Consider the following 20,750-nt stretch of genomic DNA (forward strand, 5'->3'; position numbering starts at 1 on the left):
TTTTTCAATCAGGGCACAGCTGTTGGCTTGTTCCAATTCTGTCTTGTTTTAAGTTTTTGGGTGCCTCAGCGGTGTTTGGTTTCTTGAGAGGCAATTTTCTAAATGTTTTCTGGGTCTGAGTTGGTTTTGCCTTCTTGCTTCCCAAATTTTGTATTCTGACGCAATACAAACATGAGTTTGGACAGAATAATGAATTTTCTGATGTGAGCTTTGGTTTTGAGACTGCAATATGGAGTTCAGTGCACAAGAGAATGGTTCTTTTTCAATCAGGGCACAGCTGTTGGCTTGCTCCAATTCTGGCTTGCTGTCATTGGTTTAGATGCCCCAGCCGATTTGAGGTTTCTTGAGCAGCAATTTCCTAAATGTTTTCTGGGTCTGAGTTGGTTTTGCCTTCTTCCTCCCCAAATTTTGTATTCTGACGCAATACAAACAAGAGTTTGGACAGAGTAGCCATTATGAAATAAAAAACACAACACATAGGCATTTGAAGCTTATAAATCTACAGGTAACACGACCAAGGTGAGTTTTTGTGTTTTGGAAAATAAAATGGAACACTTTGGCTGAGGTGACAGATATTAATTGCCTCCAAACTGAGTTTCACTGCGAATTTCAGGTTAATTTAGTCAGAAGTCTACAGGCAGTCAGCTTTAGGGTTGGATGAATCCGGGAACAGCCGGTTTCCTTGAGACTAAATCAAGCCCAATATCATTATGGATTCTTGCATTTCTTTGGCTTTTTTCTCATTTTTCTTATTCATCATGGTTTGTAATGAATTTTCTTGTGTGATCTTTGGTTTTGAGGCTGGCATATTGAGTTCAGGGCACCAGAGGAATGGTCTTTTTCAAACAGGGCTCAGCTGTTGGCTTGCTCCACTTCTGGCTTGCTGTCATTTTTTTGTGTCCCTCAGCCAATTTGTGGATTCTTGAGTGGTAATTTCCTAAATGTTTTCTGGGTCTGAGTTGGTTTTGCCTTCTTATTCCCAAATTTTGTATTCTGATGCAATACAAGCAAGATTTTGGACAGAGTAGCCATTATGAAAGAAAAAAAAAACACACCAAATTACCCTTTCAGGATTAGAAATCTACAGGCAACATGAGCAAGATGAGTTTCTGTGTTTTGGGAAATGACATGGAACACTTCTGCTGAGGGGACAGATAGTAATTCCCTCCAAATTGAGTGTGAGTGCGATTTTGAGGTGAATTGAGTCAGAATTCCAAACTCAGTCTGTGGAAGGGGGGAATGAATCTTTAAACAGCCATTTTCCTTCTGTCTAAATCCAGCCAAATATCACAAAGGACTCTTGCATTTCTTTGGCTTTTTCACATTTCCCTTATTTATCATGGTTTGTAATGAAATTTCTGATGTGAGCTTTAGTTTTGAGGCTGGCATATTGAGTTCAGGGCACAAGAGGAAGGTTCTTTTTCAATCAGGGCACAGCTGTTGGCTTGCTCCAATTCTGGCTTGCTGTCCTTGTTTTGGGTGCCTCAGCTGACTTTTGGTTACTTGAGCGGCAATTTCCTAAATGTTTTCTGGGTCTGAGTTGGTTTTGCCTTCTTCCCAAATTTTGTATTCTGACGCCATACAAACAAGAGTTTGGGCAGAGTAGCCATTATGAAATAAAAAACACAACAAATAGGCATTGGAAGCTTAGAAATCTACAGGTAACTCAACCAAGGTGAGGTTTTGTGTTTTGGAAAATGAAATGGAAGACTTTGGCTGAGGTAACAGATATTAATTGCCTCCAAACTGAGTTTCACTGCGATTTTCAGGTGAATTCAGTGAGAATTCCACAGGCAGTCAGCTGGAGGGTTGGATGAATCCGGGAACAGCCGGTTTCCTTGCGACTAAATCTAGCCCAATATCATTATGGATTCTTGCATGTCTTTGTCTATTTTCTCATTTTTCTTATTTATCATGGTTTGTAATGAATTTGCTGATGTGTTCTTTGGTTTTGAGGCTGCAATATGGAGTTCAGGGAACCTGAGGAATGGTCTTTTTTAATCAGGGCACAGCTGTTGCCTTGCTCCAATTCTGGCTTGCTGTCATTGGTTTGGGTGCCTCAGCCAATTTTTCGTTTCCTCAGTGGCAATTTCCTAAATGTTTACTGGTTCTGAGTTAGTTTTGCCTTCTTCCTTCCCAAATTTTGTATTCTGAATTAATATAAACAAGAGTTTAGACAGAGTAGCCATTATGAAATTAAAAGCACAACAAATAGGCGTTTGAAGCTTAGAAATCTACCGGTAACACGACTAAGGTGAGTTTTTGTGTTTTGGAAAATAAAATGGAACACTTTGGCTGAGGTGACAGATATTAGTAGTCTCCAAACTGAGTTTCACTGCGATTTTCAGGCTAATTCATTCAGAAGTCCACAGGCAGTCAGCTGGAAGGGTGGATGAATCTGGGAACAGCCGGTTTCATTGTGACTGAATCAAGCCCAATATCATTATGGATTCTTGCATTTCCTTGGCTATTTTCTCATTTTTCTTTTTATCATGGTTTGTAATGAATTTTCTGATGTGAGCTTTGGTTTTGATGCTGGCATATTGGGTTCAGGGCACAAGAGGAAGGTTCTTTTTCAATCAGGGCACAGCCATTGGTTTGCTACAATTCTGTCTTGCTTTAAAGGTTTTGGGTGCCTCAGCGTTGTTGTTTTTTGATCCACATTTTCTGAATGTTTTCTGGGTCTGAGTTGGTTTTGCCTTCTTCCTTCCCAAATTTTCTGACGCAATACAAACAAGAGTTTGGACAGAGTAGCCATTATGAAATTAAAAACACAACATTACGCATTTGAAGCTTAGAAATCGATAGGTAACACGACCAAGGTGAGTTTTTGTGTTTTAGAAAGTGTCATGGAACACTTCTGCTGAGGGGACAATTTCTAATTCCCTCCAAAGTGAGTTTCACTGCGATTTCCAGGTTAATTCAGTCAGAATACACATACACTCAGCTGGGAGGTGTGGAAGAATCTGGAAACAGCAGTTTACATGGGAATAAATGAAGCCCAATATCACTAAGAACTCCTGCATTTCTTTGGCTTTTTTCTCATTTTTCTTATTTATCATGGTTTGTAATGAATTTTCTGATGTGAGCTTTGGTTTTGAGGCTGGCATATTGAGTTCAGGGCACAAGAGGAAGGTTCTTTTTCAATCAGGGCACAGCTGTTGGCTTGCTCCAATTCTGGCTTGCTGTCCTTGTTTTGGGTGCCTCAGCTGACATTTGGTTTCTTGAGTGGCAATTTCCTAAATGTTTTCTTGGTCGGAGTTGGTTTTGCCTTCTTCCTTCCCAAATTTTGTATTCTGACGCAATATAAACTAGAGTTTGGACAGAGTAGCCATTATGAAATAAAAAACACAACACATAGGCGTTTGAAGCTTAGAAATCTATAGGTAACACAACCACGGTGAGTTTTTCTGTTTTGGAAAATCAAATGGAACACTTTGGCTGAGGTGACACATATTAATTGCCTCCAAACTGAGTTTCACTGTGATTTTCAGGTTAATTCAGTGAGAATTGCACAGGCAGTCACCTGGAGGGGTGGATGAATCCAGGACTAGCCGGATTTCTTACGACTAAATCAAGCCCAATATCATTATGGATTCTTGCATTTCTTTGGCTTTTTTCTCTTTTTTCTTATTTATCATGGTTGGTAATGAATTTTTGATGTGAGCTTTGGATTTGAGGCTGCAATAAGAACTTCCGGGCACAAGAGAAATGTTCTTTTTCAATCAGGGCACAGCTGTTGGCTTGCTCTAATTGTGGCTTGCTGTCATTGTTTTGGGTGCCTCAGCAAATTTGAGGTTTCTTGAGTGGCAATTTCCTAAATGTTTTCTGGGTCTGACACGGTTTTTTCTTCTTATTCCCAAATTTTTTATTCTGACTCAATACAAACAAGAGTTTGGACAGAGTAGCCATTATGAAATAAAAAACACAACAAATAGGCGTTTGAAGCTTAGAAATCTACAGGTAACACGACCAAGGTGAGTTTTTGTGTTTTGGAAAATAAAATGGAACACTTTGGCTCAGGTGACATATATTAATTGCCTCCAAACTGAGTTTCCCTGTGATTTTCAGGTTAATTCAGTGAGAATTGCACAGGCAGTCACCTCGAGGGGTGGACGAATCCAGGAATAGCCGGATTCCTTACGACTAAATCAATCCCAATATCATTATGGATTCTTGCATTTCTTTGGCTTTTTTCTCATTTTTGTTATGTATGATGGTTTGTAATGAATTTTCTGATGTGCGCTTTGTTTTTGAGGTTGGCATATTGAGTTCAGGGCACAAGAGGATGGTTCTTTTTCAATCAGGGCACAGCTGTTGGCTTGCTCCAATTCTGGCTTGCTGTCATTGTTTTGGGTGCTTCAGCCGATTTGTGGTTACTTGAGTGGTAATTTACTAAATGCTTTCTGGGTCTGAGTTGGTTTTGCCTTGTTATTCCCAAATTTTGTATTCTGATGCAATACAAGCAAGATTTTGGACAGAGTAGCCATTATGAAAAAAAAGAAAATACGGCAAATTGCCCTTTCAGGATTCAAAAGCTACAGGGAACAAGACCAAGATGAGTTTCTGTGTTTTGGATAATGACTTGGAACACTTCTGCTGAGGGGACAGATTCTAATTACCTTCCAATTGAGTGTGAGTGCGATTTTGAGGTGAATTCCATCAGAATTCCAAAGTCAGTCTGTGGAAGGGGTTGATGAATCTGGAAACAGCCAGTTTCCTTGTGTCTAAATCCAGCCAAATATCACAAAGGACTCTTGCATTTATTTGACTTTTTCACATTTCCCTTATTATCAAGGTTTGTAATGAATATTCTGATGTGAGCTTTGGTTTTGAGACGGCAATATGGAGTTCAGGGCACCGGAAGAATGGTCTTTTTAAAACAGGGCACAGCTGTTAGCTTGCTCCAATTCTGGGTTGCTGTCATTGGTTTTGGGGTTTCAGCTGACTTTTGGTTTCTTGAGCGGCAATTTTCTAAATTTTTTCTGGGTCTGAGTTAGTTTTGCCTTATTCCTTCCCAAATTTTGTATTCTGACACAATGCAACAAATAGACATTAACAGATTATAAATCTGCTGGTAACACGCCAATATGATTTTTTTTGTTTTGGAAAATAAAATGGAACACTTTGGCTGAGGTGACAGATATTAATTGCCTCCAAACTGAGTTTCACTGCGATTTTCTGATAAATTCAGTCGGAATTCCACAGGCAGTCAGCTGGAGCTGTGGATGAATCTGGGAACAGCCGATTTCCTTGTGACTAAATCAAGCCCAATATCATTATGGATTCTTGCATTTCTTTGGCTTTTTTCTCATCTTTCTTATTTATCATGGTTTGTAATGAATTTTCTGGTGTGAGCTTTGGTTTTGAGGCTGGCATATTGAGTTCAGGGCACAAGTGGAAGGTTCTTTTTCAATCAAGTCACAGCTGTTGGCCTGCTCCAATTCTGGCTTGCTGTCATTGTTTGGGTGCCTCAGGAGATTTGTGGTTTCTTGAGTGCCAATTTCCTAAATGTTTTCTGGGTCTGAGTCGGTTTTGCCTTCTTATTCCCAAATTTTGTATTCTGATGCAATACAAGCAAGATTTTGGACAGAGTAGCCATTATGAAAGAAAAAAAAAAACACATCAAATTGCCCTTTCAGAATGAGAAATGTAGGCAATATGAACAAGATGTGTTTCTGTGTTTTGGAAAATGACATGGAACCCTTTTGCTGAGGGGACAGATTCTAATTCCCTTCAAATTTGGTTTCTTGTGTGGCATTTTCCTGAAAGTTTTCTGGGTCTGTTTTGGTTTTGCCTTTTTCCTTCCCAAATTTTGTATTCTGCCGCAGTAGAAACAAGAGTTTGGACAGAGTAGCCATTTTGTAATGAAAAACACAACAAATAGGCATCTGCAGCTTAGAAATCTACAGGTAACACGACCAAGGTGAGCTTTTGTGTTTTGGAAAATAAAATGGAACACTTTGGCTGAGGTGACAGATATTAATTGCCTCCAAACAGAGTTTCACTGCGATTTTCAGGTTAATTCAGTCAGAATTCCACAGGCAGTCAGATGGAGGGGTGGATGAATCCGGGAACAGCCAGTTTCCTTGCAACTGAATCAAGCCCAATATCATTCTGGATTCTTGCATTTCTTTGCCTTTTTTCCCATTTTTGTTATTTATCATGATTTGTAATGAATTTTCTGATGTGAGCTTTGGTTTTGAGGCTGCAATATGGAGTTCAGGCCACCGGGGGAATGGTCTTTTCCAAACAGGGCACAGCTGTTGGCCTGCTCCAATTCTGGCTTGCTGTCATTGTTTTGGGTGCCTCAGCCGATTTGTGGTTTCTTGAGTGGCAATTTCCTAAATGTTTTCTGGGTCTGAGTTGGTTTTCCTTCTTCCTTCCCAAATTTTGTATTCTGACACAATGCAAACAAGAGTTTGGACAGAGTAGCCATTAGGAAATAAAAAACACAACAAATAGGCTTTTGAAGATACAGGTAACACGACCAAGGTGAGATTTTGTGTTTTGGAAAATAAAATGGCACACTTTGGCTGTGGTGACAGATATTAACTGCCTCCGTTCAGGTTAATTCAGTCAGAATTCCACAGGCAGTCAGCTGGATGGGTGGATGAATCCGGGAACAGCCGGTTTCCTTGCAACTAAATCCAGCCCAATATCATTCTTGATTCTTGCATTTCTTTGTCTATTTTCTCATTTTTCTTATTTATCATGGTTTGTAATGAATTTTCTGATGTGAGCTTTGGTTTTGAGGCTGCAGTATGGAGTTCAGGGCACCGGAGGAATGGTCTTTTTCAATCAGGGCACAGCTGTTGGCCTGCTCCAATTCTGGCTTGCAGTCATTGTTTTGGGTGCCTCCGCCGATTTGAGGTTTCTTGAGTGGCAATTTCCTAAACGTTTTCTGAGTCTCAGTTGGTTTTGTCCTCTTCCTTCCCAAATTTTGTATTCTGACGCAACAGAAACAAGAGTTTGGACAGAATAGCCATTATGAAATAAAAAAACACATCAAATAGGCTTTCGAAAGCTACAGGTAACACGACCAAGGTGAGATTTTGTTTTGGAAAATGAAATGGAACACTTTGGCTGAGGTGACAGATATTAACTGCCTCCGTTCAGGTTAATTCAGTCAATATTCCTCAGGCATCAGCTGGAGAGGTGGATGAATCTGGGAATATACGGTTTCCTTGCGACTAAATCAAGCCCAATATCATTATGAATTCTTGAATTTCTTTGGCCTTTTTCTCATTTTTCTTAATTTTAGTGGTTTGTAATGAATTTTCTGATGTGAGCTTTGGTTTTGAGGCTGGCATATGGAGTTCAGTGCACAAGAGGAAGGTTCTTATTGAATCAGGTCACAGCTGTTGGCTTGCTCCAATTCTGGCTTGCTGTCATTGTTTTGGGTGCCTCCGCCGATTTGAAGTTTCTTGAGCATCAATATCCTAAATGTTTTCTTGGTCTGAGTTGGTTTTCCTTCTTCCTTCCCAAATTTTGTATTCTGACACAATACAAACAAGAGTTTGGACAGAGTAGCCATTAGGAAATAAAAAACACAACAAATAGGCTTTTGAAGCTACAGGTAACACGACCAAGGTGAGATTTTGTGTTTTGGAAAATCAAATGGAACAAGTTGGCTGTGGTGACAGATATTAACTGCCTCCGTTCAGGTTAATTCAGTCAGAATTCCACAGGCAGTCAGCTGGAGGGGTGGATGAATCCGGGAATAGCCGGTTTCCTTGCAACTAAATGAAGCCCAATATCATTATGGATTCTTGCATTTCTTTGGCTTTATTCTGATATTTCTTATTTATCATGGTTTGTAATGAATTTTCTGATGTGAGCTTTGGTTTTGAGGCTGCAATATGGAGTTCAGGGCACCGGAGGAATGGTCTTTTTCAATCAGGGCACAGCTGCTGGCTTGCTCCAATTCTGGCTTGCTGTCATTGTTTTGGGTGCCTCCGCCGATTTGAGGTTTCTTGAGTGGCAATTTCCTAAACGTTTTCTGAGTCTCAGTTGTTTTTGTCCTCTTCCTTCCCAAATTTTGTATTCTGACGTAATACAAGCAAGATTTTGGACAGAATAGACATTATGAAATAAAAAACACATCAAATAGGCTTTTGAAAGCTACAGGTAACACGACCAACGTGAGATTTTGTGTTTTGGAAAAAGACATGGAACACTTTTGCTGAGGTGACAGATATTAATTGCCTCCAAACCGAGTTTCACAGCGAATTTCATTTTAATTCAGTCAGAAACCACAGACACTCAGCTGGGAGGTATAGAAGAATCTGGAAACAGCCATTAACAAGGGAATAAATCAAGCCCAATATCACTAAGAACTCCTGCATTTCTTTGGATTTTTTCTGATTTTTCTTATTTATCATGGTTTGTAATGAATTTTCTGATCTGAGGTTTGGTTTTGAGGTTGCAATATCGAGTTCAGGACACCGGAGGAATGGTCTTTTTCAATCAGGGCACAGCTGTTGGCTTGCTCCAATTCTGTCTTGCTTTCAAGGTTTTGGCTTCCTCAGCGGCCCTTTGTTTCTTGAGCGGCAATTTCCTAAATGTTTTCTGGGTCTGAGTTGGTTTTGCCTTCTTCCTTCCCAAATTTTGTAATCTGACGCAATAGAAACAAAAGTTTGGGCAGAGTAGCCATTATGAAATAAAAAACACAACAAATAGGCATTTGAAGCTTAGAAATCTACAGGTAACACAACCAAGGTGAGTTTTTGTGTTTTGGAAAATCAAATGGAACACTTTGGCAGAGGTGACAGATATTAATTGCCTCCAAATTGAGTTTCACTGCGATTTTCAGGTTAATTCAGTCAGAATTCCACAAGCTGTCAGCTGGAGGGGTGGATGAATCCAGGAACAGCCGGTTTCCTTGCGACTAAATCCAGCCCAATATCATTATGGATTCTTGCATTTCTTTGGCTTTTTTCTCTTTTTTCTTATTTATCATGGTTTGTAATGAATTTTCTGATGTGATCTTTGGTTTTGAGGCTGCAATATGGAGTTCAGGGCACCGGAGGAATGGTCTTTTTCAAACAGGGTACAGATGTTGGCCTGCTCCAATTCTGGCTTGCTGCCATTTATTTGGGTGCCTCAGCTGACTTTCGGTTTCTTGAGTGGCAATTTCCTAAATGTTTTCTGGGTCTGAGTTGGTTTTCCCGTCTTCATTCCCAAATTTTCTTTTCTGAGGCATACAAACAAGACTTTGGACAGAGTAGACATTATGAAATAAAAAACACATCAAATAGGCTTTTGAATGCTACAGGTAACACGACCAAGGTGAGATTTTGTGTTTTGTAAAAAGACATGGAACACTTTTGCTGAGGTGACAGATATTAATTGCCTCCAAACCGAGTTTCACAGCGAATTTCATTTTAATTCAGTCAGAAACCACGGACACTCAGCTGGGAGGTGTAGAAGAATCTGGAAACAGCCATTAACAAGGGAATAAATCAAGCCCAATATCACTAAGAACTCCTGCATTTCTTTGGATTTTTTCTGATTTTTCTTTTTTATCATGGTTTGTAATGAATTTTCTGTTCTGAGGTTTGGTTTTGAGGTTGCAATATCGAGTTCAGGACACCGGAGGAATGGTCTTTTTCAATCAGGGCACAGCTGTTGGCTTGCTCCAATTCTGTCTTGCTTTCAAAGATTTGGGTTCCTCAGCGGCCCTTTGTTGCTTGAGCGGCAATTTCCTAAATGTTTTCTGGGTCTGAGTTGGTTTTGCTTTCTTCCTTCCCAATATTTGTATTCTGCCCAAATACAAACAGGAGTTTGGGCAGAGTAGCCATTATGAAAGAAAAAAAACAACAAATAGGCGTTTGAAGCTTAGAAATCTACAGGTAACACGACCGAGGTGAGTTTTTGTGTTTTAGAAAATAAAGTGGAACACTTTAGCTGAGGTGACAGTTATTAATTGCTTCCAAACTGAGTTTCACTGCGATTTTCAGGTTAATTCAGTCAGAATTCCACAGGCAGTCAGCTGCAGGGTTGGATGAATCCGGGAACAGCCGGTTTCCTTGCGAACAAATCCAGCCCAATATCATTCTGGATTCTTGCATTTTTGGGTATTTTCTCATTTTTCTTATGTATGAAGGTTTGTAATGAATTTTCTGATGTGAGCTTTGGTTTTGAGGCTGCAATATGGAGATCAGGGCACCGGAGGAATGGTCTTTTTCAATCAGGGCACAGCTGCTGGCTTGCTCCAATTCTGGCTTGCTGTCATTGTTTTGGGTGCCTCCGCCGATTTGAGGTTTCTTGAGTGGCAATTTCCTAAACGTTTTCTGAGTCTCAGATGGTTTTGTCCTCTTACTTCCCAAATTTTGTATTGTGACGCAATACAAACAAGAGTTTGGACAGAATAGACATTATGAAATAAAAAACACATCAAATAGGCTTTTGAATGCTACAGGTAACACGACCAAGGTGAGATTTTGTGTTTTGGAAAAAGACATGGAACACTTTTGCTGAGGTGACAGATATTAATTGCCTCCAAACCGAGTTTCACAGCGAATTTCATTTTAATTCAGCAGAAACCACAGACACTCAGTTGGGAGGTATAGAAGAATCTGGAAACAGCCATTAACAAGGGAATAAATCAAGCCCAATATCACTAAGAACTCCTGCATTTCTTTGGATTTTTTGATTTTTCTTATTTATCATGATTTGTAATGAATTTTCTGATCTGAGGTTTGGTTTTGAGGTTGCAATATCGAGTTCAGGACACCGGAGGAATGGTCTTTTTCAATCAGGGCACAGCTGTTGGCTTGCTCCAATTCTGTCTTGCTTTCAAGGTTTTGGCTTCCTCAGCGGCCCTTTGTTTCTTGAGCGGCAATTTCCTAAATGTTTTCTGGGTCTGAGTTGGCTTTGCCTTCTTCCTTCCCAAATTTTGTAATCTGACGCAATAGAAACAAAAGTTTGGGCAGAGTAGCCATTATGAAATAAAAAACACAACAAATAGGCGTTTGAAGCTTAGAAATCTACAGGTAACACAACCAAGGTGAGTTTTTGTGTTTTGGAAAATCAAATGGAACACTTTGGCTGAGGTGACAGATATTAATTGCCTCCAAACTGAGTTTCACTGGGATTTTCAGGTTAATTCAGTCAGAATTCCACAGGCAGTCAGCTGGAGGGGTGGATGAATCCGGGAACAGCCCGTTTCCTTGCGACTGAATCAAGCCCAATGTCATTATGGATTCTTGCATTTCTTTGGCTTTTTTCTCCTTTTTCTGATATAGCATGCTGTGTAATGAATTTTCTGATGTCAGCTTTGGTTTTGAGTCTGCAATATGGAGTTCAGGGCACCAGAGGTATGGTCTTTTTCAAACAGGGCACAGCTGTTGTGCTGCTCCAATTCTGGCTTGCTGTCATTGTTTTGGATGCCTCAGCCGATTTGTGGTTTCTTGAGCGGCAATTTCCTAAAGGTTTTCTGGGTCTGAGTTGGTTTTGCCTTCTTCCTTCCCAAATTTGTATTCTGACGCAATACAAACAAGAGTTTCAGCAGAGTAGCCATTAGGAAATAAAAAACACAACAAAAAGGCGTTTGAAGCTTAGAAATCTACAGGTAACATGACCAAGGTGAAGTTTTCTGTTTTGGAAAATCAAATGGAACACTTTGGCTGAGGTGACAGATATTAATTGCCTCCAAACTGAGTTTCCCTGCGATTTTCAGGTTAATTCAGTCATAATTCCACAGGCAGTCAGCTGGAGGGGTGGATGAATCCGGGAACAGCTGGTTTCCTTGCGACTAAATCAAGCCCAATATCATTATGGATTCTTGCATTTCTTTGGCTTTTTTCTCATTTTTCTTATTTATCATGGTTTGTAATAAATTTTCTGATGTGAGCTTTGGTTTTGAGGCGGCAATATGGCGTTCAGGGCACCGGAGGAATGGTCTTTTTCAAACAGGGTACAGATGTTGGCTTGCTCCAATTCTGCCTTGCTGTCATTGTTTTGGGTGCCTCAGCCAATTTGTGGTTTCTTGAGCCACAATGTCCTAAATGTTTTCTGGGTCTGAGTTGGTTTTGCCTTCTTCCTTCCCAAATTTTGTAGTCTGATGGAATACAAACAAGAGTTTGGACAGAGCAGTCATTATGAAATAAAAAACACAACAAATAGGCGTTTGAAGCTTATAAGTCTACTCGAAACACGACCAAGGTGAGTATTTGTGTTTTGGAAAATAAAATGGAACACTTTGTTGAGGTCACAGATATTAATGGCCTCCAAACTGAGTTTCACTGCGATTTTCAGGTTAATTCAGTCAGAATTCCACAGGCAGTCAGCAGGAGGGGTGGATGAATCTGGGAGCAGCCGGTTTCCTTGCGACTATATCCAGCCCAATATCAGAAAGGTCTCCTGTATTTCTTTGGCATTTTTCTCATTTTTTGATTTATCCTGCTTTGTAATGAATTTTCTGATGTGAGATTTGGTTTTGAGGCTGCAATATGGAGTTTAGGGCACAAGAGGAAGGTTTTTTTTTTAAACAGGGCACAGCTCTTGGCTTGCTCCAATTCTGACTTGCTGTCATTGTTTTGCATGCCTCAGCTCAATTTTGGTTTGTTGAGTGGCAATTTCCTAAATGTTTTCTGGGTCTGAGTTGGTTTTGCCTTCTTCCTTCCAAAATTTTGTATTCTGTCGCATTACAAACAAGAGTTTGGACAGAGCAGCCATTATGAAATAAAAAACACAACAAATAGGTGTTAGAAGCTTAGAAATCTACAGGTAACACGACCAAGGTGAGTTTTTGTGTTTTGGAAAATCAAATGGAACACTTTGGCTGAGGTTACAGATATTAATTGCCTCCAAACTGAGTTTCACTGCGATTTTCAGGTTAATTCAGTCAGAATTCCACAGGCAGTCAGCTGGAGGGGTGGATGAATCCGGGAACAGCCCATTTCCTTGCGACTGAATCAAGCCCAATGTCATTATGGATTCTTGCGTTTCTTTGGCTTTTTTCTCATTTTTCTTATTTATCATGGTTTGTAATGAATTTTCTGATGTCAGCTTTGGTTTTGAGGCTGTAATATGGCGTTCAGGGCACCAGAGGTATGGTCTTTTTCAAACAGGGTACAGCTGTTGGCCTGCTCCAATTCTGGCTTGCTGTCATTGTTTTGGGAGCCTCAGCTGACTTTTGGTATCTTGAGCGGCAATGTCCTAAATGTTTTCTGGGTCTGAGTTGGTTTTGCCTTCTTCCTTCCCAAATATTGTATTCTGATGGAATACAAACAAGAGTTTGGACAGAGTAGTCATTATGAAATAAAAAACACAACAAATAGGCGTTTGAAGCTTATAAGTCTACTCGTAACGAGACCAAGGTGAGTTTTTGATTTTGGAAAATAAAATGGAACACTTTGGCTGAGGTGACAGATATTAATTGCCTCCAAACTGAGGTTCACTGCGATTTTCAGGTTAATTCAGTCATAATTCCACAGGCAGTCAGCTGGAGGGGTGGATGAATCTGGGAACAGCCAATTTCCTTGCGACTAAATCAAGCCCAATATCATTATGGATTCTAGCATTTCTTTGGCTTTTGTCTCATTTTTCTTATTTATCATGGTTTGTAATGAATTTTCTGATGTGAGCTTTGGTTTTGAGGCTGCAATATGGAGTTCAGGGCACAAGAGGAAGGTTATTTTTCAAAAAGGGCACAGCTGTTGACTTACTCCAAGTCTGCCTTGCTGTCATTGTTTTGGGTGCCTCAGCTGACTTTTGGTTTCTTGAGCGGCAATTTCCTAAATGTTTTCTGGGTCTGAGAGGTTTTTACCTTCTTCCTTCCCAAATTTTGTATTGTGTCGCAATACAAACATGAGTTCAGACAGAGTAGCGATTATGAAATAAAAAACACAACAAATAGGCGTTTGAAGCTTAGAAATCTACAGGTTCACGACCAAGGTGAGTTTTTGTGTTTTGAAAAATCAAATGGAACACTTTGGCTGAGGTGACAGATATTAATTGCCTCCAAACTGAGGTTCACTGCGATTTTCCGGTTAATTCAGTCATAATTCCACAGGCATCAGCTGGAGGGGTTGATGAATCCGGGAACAGCCGGTTTCCTTGCAACTCAATCAAGCCCAATATCATTATGGATTCTTGCATTTCTTTGGCTTTTGTCTCATTTTTCTTATTTATCATGGTTTGTAATGAATTTTCTGATGTGAGCTTTGGTTTTGAGGCTGCAATATGGAGTTCAGGGCACCGGAGGAAGGTTATTTTTCAAAAAGTGCATAGCTGTTGACTTCCTCCTATTCTGCCTTGCTGTCATTGTTTTGGGTGCCTCAGCCGATTATTGGACTTTTGAGCGACAATTTACTACATGTTTTCAGGGTCTGAGTTGGTTTTGCTTTCTTCCTTCCCAAATGTTGTATTCTGACGCCATACAAACAAGAGTTTCGGCAGAGTAGCCATTATGCAATAAAATCACAACAAATAGGTTTTGAAGCTTATAAATCCATAGGTAACACGAGCAAGGTGAGTTTTTGTGTTTTGGAAAATAAAATGGAACACTTTGGCTGAGGTGACAGATATTAATTGCCTCCAAACTGAGTTTCACTGCGATTTTCAGTTGCATTCAGTCAGATCCACAGGCAGTCAGCTGGAGGTGTGGATGAATCCGGGAACAGCCGGTTTCCTTGCGACTAAATCAAGCCCAATATCATTATTGATTCTTGCATTTCTTTGGCTTTTTTCTCCTTTTTCTGATACAGCATGCTTTGTAATGAATTTTCTGATGTGAGCTTTGGTTTTGAGGCTGCAATATGGAGTTCAGGGCACCTGAGGAAGGTTCTATTTCAATCAGGGCACAGCTGTTGGCCTGCAGCAATTCTGGCTTGCTGTCATTGTTTTGAGTGCCTCAGTCGATTTGTGGTTTCTTGAGCGGGAATTTCCTAAATGTTTTCTGGGTCTGAGTTGGTTTTGCCTTCTTCCTTCCCAAATTTTGTATTCTGACGCCATGCAAACAAGAGTTTCGGCAGGGTAGCCATTATGAAATAAAAAACACCACAAATAGGCTTTTGAAGCTTAGAAATCTACAGGTAACACAACAAAGGTGAGTTTTTGTGTTTTGGAAAATAAAATGGAACACTTTGGCTGAGGTGACAGATATTAATTGCCTCCAAACTGAGTTTCACTGCGATTTTCCGGTTAATTCTGTCAGAATTCCACAGGCAGTCAGCTGGAGGGGTGGATGAATCTGGGAACAGCCGGTTTCCTTGAAACTAAATCCATTCCAACATCATTATGGATTCTTGCATTTCTTTGGCTTTTGTCTCATTTTTCTGATTTATCATGGTTTGTAATGAATTTTCTGATGTGAGCTTCGGTTTTGAGGCTGGCATATGGAGTTCAGGGCACAAGAGGAAGGTTCTTATTCAATCAGGGCACAGCTGCTGGGTTACTCCAATTCTGGTTTACTGTCATTGTTTTGGTTGCCTCCGCCGATTTGAGGTTTCTTGAGCATCAATTTCCTAAATGTTTTGTTCGTCTGAGTTGGTTTTCCTTCTTCCTTCCAATATTTTGTATTCTGACCCAATACAAAAAAGAGTTTGGACAGACTTGCCATTTTGCCATAAAAAAAAAACACAATAAATAGGCGTTTGAAGCTTAGAAATCCACAGGTAATACGACCAAGGTGAGTTTTTGTGTTTTGGAAAATAAAATGGGACACTTTGGCTGAGGTGACAGATATTAATTGCCTCCAAACTGAGTTTCCCTGCGATTTTCCGGATAATTCCGTCAGAATTCCACAGGCAGTCAGCTGGAGGGGTGGATGAATCTGGGAATAGCCGGTTTCCTTTTGACTAAATCAAGCCCAATATCATTATGGATTCTTGCGTTTCTTTGGCTTTTTTCTCATTTTTCTTATGTATCATGGTTTGTAATGAGTTTTCTGATGTGAGCTTTGGTTTTAAGCTGGCATATTCAGTTCAGGGCACCAGAGGAAGGTTGTTTTTCAATCAGGGCACAGCTGTTGGCCTGCTCCAATTCTGGCTTGCTGTCATTGTTTTGGGTGCCTCAGCTGATTTGTGGATTCTTGAGTGGCAATATCCTAAATGTTTTCTGGGTCTGAGTTAGTTTTGCCTTCTTATTCCCAAATTTTGTATTCTGATGCAATACAGGCAAGATTTTGACAGAGTAGCCATTATGAAAGAAAAAAAAAAAAAACAAAGCAAATTGGCCTTTCATGTTTAGAACTGTACAGGCAACACAATCAAGATGAGTTTCTGTGTTTTGGAAAATGACTTGGACTCCTTCTGCCGAGGGGACAGATACTAATTTCCTCCAAATTGAGTGTGAGTGCAATTTTGAGGTGAATTCAATCAGAATTCCAAAGTCAGTCTGTTTAAGGGTGGGATGAATCCTGAAACAGCCAGTTTCCTTGTGTCTAAATCCAGCCAAATATCACAAAGGACTCTTGCATTTCTTTGGCTTTTTCACATTTCCCTTATTTATCATGGTTTGTAATGAATTTTCTGATGTGAGCTTTGGTTTTGAGGCTGCAATATGGAGTTCATGGCACAAGAGAATGGTTCTTTTTCAATTGGGGCACAGTTGTTGGCTTGCTCCAATTCTGGCTTGCTGTCATTGTTGGGTGCCTCAGCTGACTTTTGGTTTCTTGAGGGTCAGTTTGCTGAATATTTTCTGGGTCTGAGTTGGTTTTCCCTTCTTCATACCCAAATTGTGTATTCTCATGCAATACAAGCAAGATTGTCGACAGAGTAGCCATTATGAAAGAAAACAAAAAACACAGCAAATTGGCCTTTCAGGATTAGAAATCTACAGGCAACATGACCAAGATGAGTTTCTGTGGTTTGGAAAATGATATGGAACCCTTCTGCTGAGGGGAGAGATACTAATTCATCCAAATTGAATGTGAGTGGGATTTTGAGGTGAATTCAATCAGAAGTCCAAAGTCAGTCTGTGGATGGGGGGATGAATCTGGAAACAGCCAGGTTCCTTTTGTCTAATCCCGCCAAGTATCACAAAGGACTCTTGCATTTCTTTGGCTTTTTCACATTTCCATTATTCATCATGGTTTGTAATGAATTTTCTGATGTGAGCTTTGGTTTTGAGGCTGCAATATGGAGTTCAGGGTAACGGAGGAATGGTCTTTTTCAAACAGGGCACACCTGTTGGCCTGCTCCAATTCTGACTTGCTGTCATGGTTTTGGGTGCCTCAGCTGACTTTTAGTTTCTTGAGCGGCAATTTCCTAAATGTTTTCTGGGTCTGAATTGGGTTTGCCTTCTTCCTTCCCAAATGTTGTATTCTGATGCCATACAAACAAGAGTTTGGGGAGAGTAGCCATTATGAAATAAAAACACAACAAATAGGCATTTGAAGCTTTGAAATCTACAGGTAACACGACCAAGGTGAGGTTTTGTGTTTTGGAAAATCAAATGGAACACTTTGGCTGAGGTGACAGATATTAATTGCTTCCAAACTGAGTTTCACTGTGTTTCTCCGGTTAATTCACTCAGAATTCCACAGGCTGTCAGCTGGAGGGGTGGATGTATCTGGGAACAGCCAGTTTCCTTGCGACTAAATCAAGCCCAATATCATTATGGATTCTTCCATTTCTTTGGCTTTTGTATCATTTTTCTTATTTTTTATGGTTTGTAATGAATTTTCTGATGTGAGCTTTCGTTTTGAGGCTGCAATATGGAGTTCATGGCACAAGAGGAAGGTTCTATTTCAATCAGGGCATAGCTGTTGTCTTGCTCCAATTCTGGCTTGCTGTCATTGTTTTCGATACCTCAGCTAATTTCTGGTTTCTTGAGCGGCAATTTCCTAAATGTTTTGTGCATCTGAGTTGGTTTTTCCTTCTTCCTTCCCTAATTTTGTATTCTGAGGCAACACAAACAAGAGTTTGGACAGAGTAGGCATTATGAAATAAAAACCACAACAAATAGGCATTTGAAGCTTAGAAATCTACAGGTAACATTACCAAGGTGAGTTTTTGTGTTTTGGAAAAAAAAATGGAACACTTTGGCTGAGGTGACAGATATTAATTGCCTCCAAACTGAGTTTCACTGCGATATTCAGGTGAATTCAGTCAGAATTCCACAGGCAGTCAGCTGGAGGGGTGGATGAATCCGGGAACAGCCAGTTTCCTTGCAACTAAATCAAGCCCAATATCATTATTGATTCTTGCATTTCTTTGGCTTTTTTCTCCTTTTTCTTATTTATCATGGGTTGTAATGAATTTTCTGATGTGAGCTTTGGTTTTGAGGCTGCAGTATGGAGTTCACGGCACTGGAAGTATGGTCATTTTAAACAGGGTACAGCTGTGGCTTGCTCCAATTCTGGCTTGCCTTCATTGTTTTGGCTGCCTCAGCTGATTTTGGTTTCTTGAGCGGCAATTTTTTAAATGTTTTCTGGGTCTGAGTTGGTTTTACCGTCTTCGTATCCAAATTTTCTTTTCTGCTGCCATAAAACAAGAGTTTGGGCAGAATAGCCATTATGAAATAAAAAACACAACAAATAGGCGTTTGAAGCTTAGAAATCTACAGGTAACATGACCAAGGTGAGTTTTTGTGTTTTGGAAAATAAAATGGAACACTTTGGCTGAGGTGACAGATAGTAATTGCCTCCAAACGGAGTTTCACTGTGATTTTCAGGTTAATTCAGTTAGAAATCCACAGGCAGTTAGCTGGAGGGCTTGATGAATTCGGGAACAGCCGGTTTCCTTGCGACTGAATCAAGCCCAATATTATGGATTCTTGCATTTCCTTGTCTTTTTTCTCATTTTTCTTATTTTTTATGGATTGTAATGAATTTTCTGATGTGAGCTTTGGTTTTGAGGCTGCAATATGGAGTTCAGGGCAGAAGAGGTAGGTTCTTTTTCAATCAGGGTACAGCTGTTGGCTTGCTCCAATTCTGGCTTGCTATCATTGTTTTGGGTGCCTCAGCTGACTTTTGGTTTCTTGAGTGGCAATTTCCTAAATGTTTTCTGGGTCTGAGTTGGTTTTTCCTTCTTCCTTCCCAAATTATGTATTCTGATGCCATAGAAACAAGAGTTTCAGCAGAGTAGCCACTATGAAATAAAAAAGACAACAAATAGGCATTTAAACCTTCAAAATCTACCAGTAACATGAACAAAGTGAGTTTTTGTGTTTTGGAAAATCAAATGGAACACTTTGGCTGAGGTGACAGATAGTAATTGCCTCCAAACTGAGTTTCACTGCGATTTTCAGGTTAATTCAGTCAGAATTCCACAGGCTGTCAGCTGGAGGTGTGGATGAATCCGGGAATAGCCGGTTTCCTTGTGACTATTCAGGCCAAATGTCATTATGGATTCTTGAATTTCTTTGGATATTTTCTATGTTTTCTTATTTATCATGGATTGTAATGAATTTTCTGATGTGAGCTTTGGTTTTGAGGCTGCAATATGGAGTTCAGGGCACCAGAGGAATGGTCTTTTTCAAACAGGGCACAGCTGTTGGCCTGCTTCAATTGTGGCTTGCTGTCATTGTTTTGGGTGCCTCAGCTGATTTTTGGTTTCTTGAGCGGCAATTTCCTAAATGTTTTCTGGGTCTGAGTTGGTTTTGCCTTCTTCCTTCCCAAATTATGTATTCTGATGGCACACAAACAAGAGTTTGGGCAGATTAGCCATTATGAAATAAAAAACACAAGAAATAGGCGTTTAAACCTACAAAATCTACTGGTAACTTGACCAAAGTGAGTTTTTGTGTTTTGGAAAAACAAATGGAACACTTTGGCTTAGGTGACAGATAGTAATTGGCTCCAAACTGAGTTTCACTGGGATTTTCAGGTGAATTCAGTCAGAATTCCACAGGCAGTGAGCTGGAGCAGAGGATGAATCCGGGAACAGCCGGTTTCCTTGTGACTAATAAGGCCAAATGTCACTATGGATTCTTGCATTTCTTTGGCTTTTTTCTCTGTTTTCTTATTTATCATGGTTTGTAATGAATTTTCTGATGTGAGCTTTGGTTTGTGGCTGAATATGCAGTTCAGGGCACCGGAGGAATGGTCTTTTTCAAACAGGGCACAGCTGTTGGCCTGCTCGAATTCTGGCTTGCTGTCATTGTTTTAAGTGCCTCAGCTGACTTTTGGTTTCTTGAGCAGCAATTTCCAGCATGTTTTCAGGGTCTGAGTTGGTTTTGCCTTCTTCCTTCCCAAATTTTGTATTCTGACGCCACACAAACAAGAGTTTGGGCAGAGCAGCCATTTTGTAATGAAAAACACAGCAAATAGGCATTTGAAGCTTAGAAATCTACAGGTAACATGACCAAGGTGAGGTTTTGTGTTTTGGAAAATCAAATGGAACACGTTGGCTGAGGTGACAGATATAAATTGCCTCCAAACTGAGTTTCACTGCGATTTTCAGGTGAATTCAGTCACAATTCCACAGGCAGTCAGCTGGAGGGGTGGATGAATTGGGAACAGCTGGTATCCTTGCGAATAAATCCAGCCCAATATCATTATGGATTCTTGCATTTCTTTGTCTTTTTTCTCATTTGTCTTATTTATCATGGTTTGTAATGAATTTTCTGATGTCAGCTTTGGTTTTGAAGCTGCAATATGGAGTTCAGGGCACCGGAGGAATGGCCTTTTTCCATCAGGGCACAGCTGTTGGCTTGCTCCAATTCTGGCTTGCTGTCATTATTTTGGGAGCCTCAGCTGACTTTTGGTTTCTTGAGTGGAAATTTCCTAAATGTTTTCTGGGTCTGAGTTGGTTTTGCCTTCTTCCTTCCCAAATTTTGTATTCTGACGGCATACAAAC

The 20,750-nt window shown here is 40.1% G+C and overlaps 1 long non-coding RNA gene across 9 annotated transcripts in view; it reads left to right on the forward strand.

Annotated features, from left to right (window-relative positions):
• Positions 1-20,750, forward strand: part of LOC149119988 (uncharacterized) — a 342,369-nt gene that overhangs the window by 260,489 nt on the left and 61,130 nt on the right. Inside the window, exon 1 of one of the 9 annotated variants that reach the window (XR_016226972.1) lies at positions 20,171-20,260. The exons of the other annotated variants lie outside the window; for them this stretch is intronic. This is a non-coding gene — a long non-coding RNA (uncharacterized LOC149119988). Of the gene's footprint in view, positions 1-20,170; positions 20,261-20,750 lie in introns of those variants that run through there. 9 annotated transcript variants of the gene reach the window in all.

The sequence above is a fragment of the Oryctolagus cuniculus genome, chromosome 21 (genome assembly GCF_051225735.1).
Source record: "Oryctolagus cuniculus isolate XC-2025 breed Fujian yellow rabbit chromosome 21, ASM5122573v1, whole genome shotgun sequence".
NCBI classification, from domain to species: Eukaryota; Metazoa; Chordata; class Mammalia; order Lagomorpha; family Leporidae; genus Oryctolagus; species Oryctolagus cuniculus.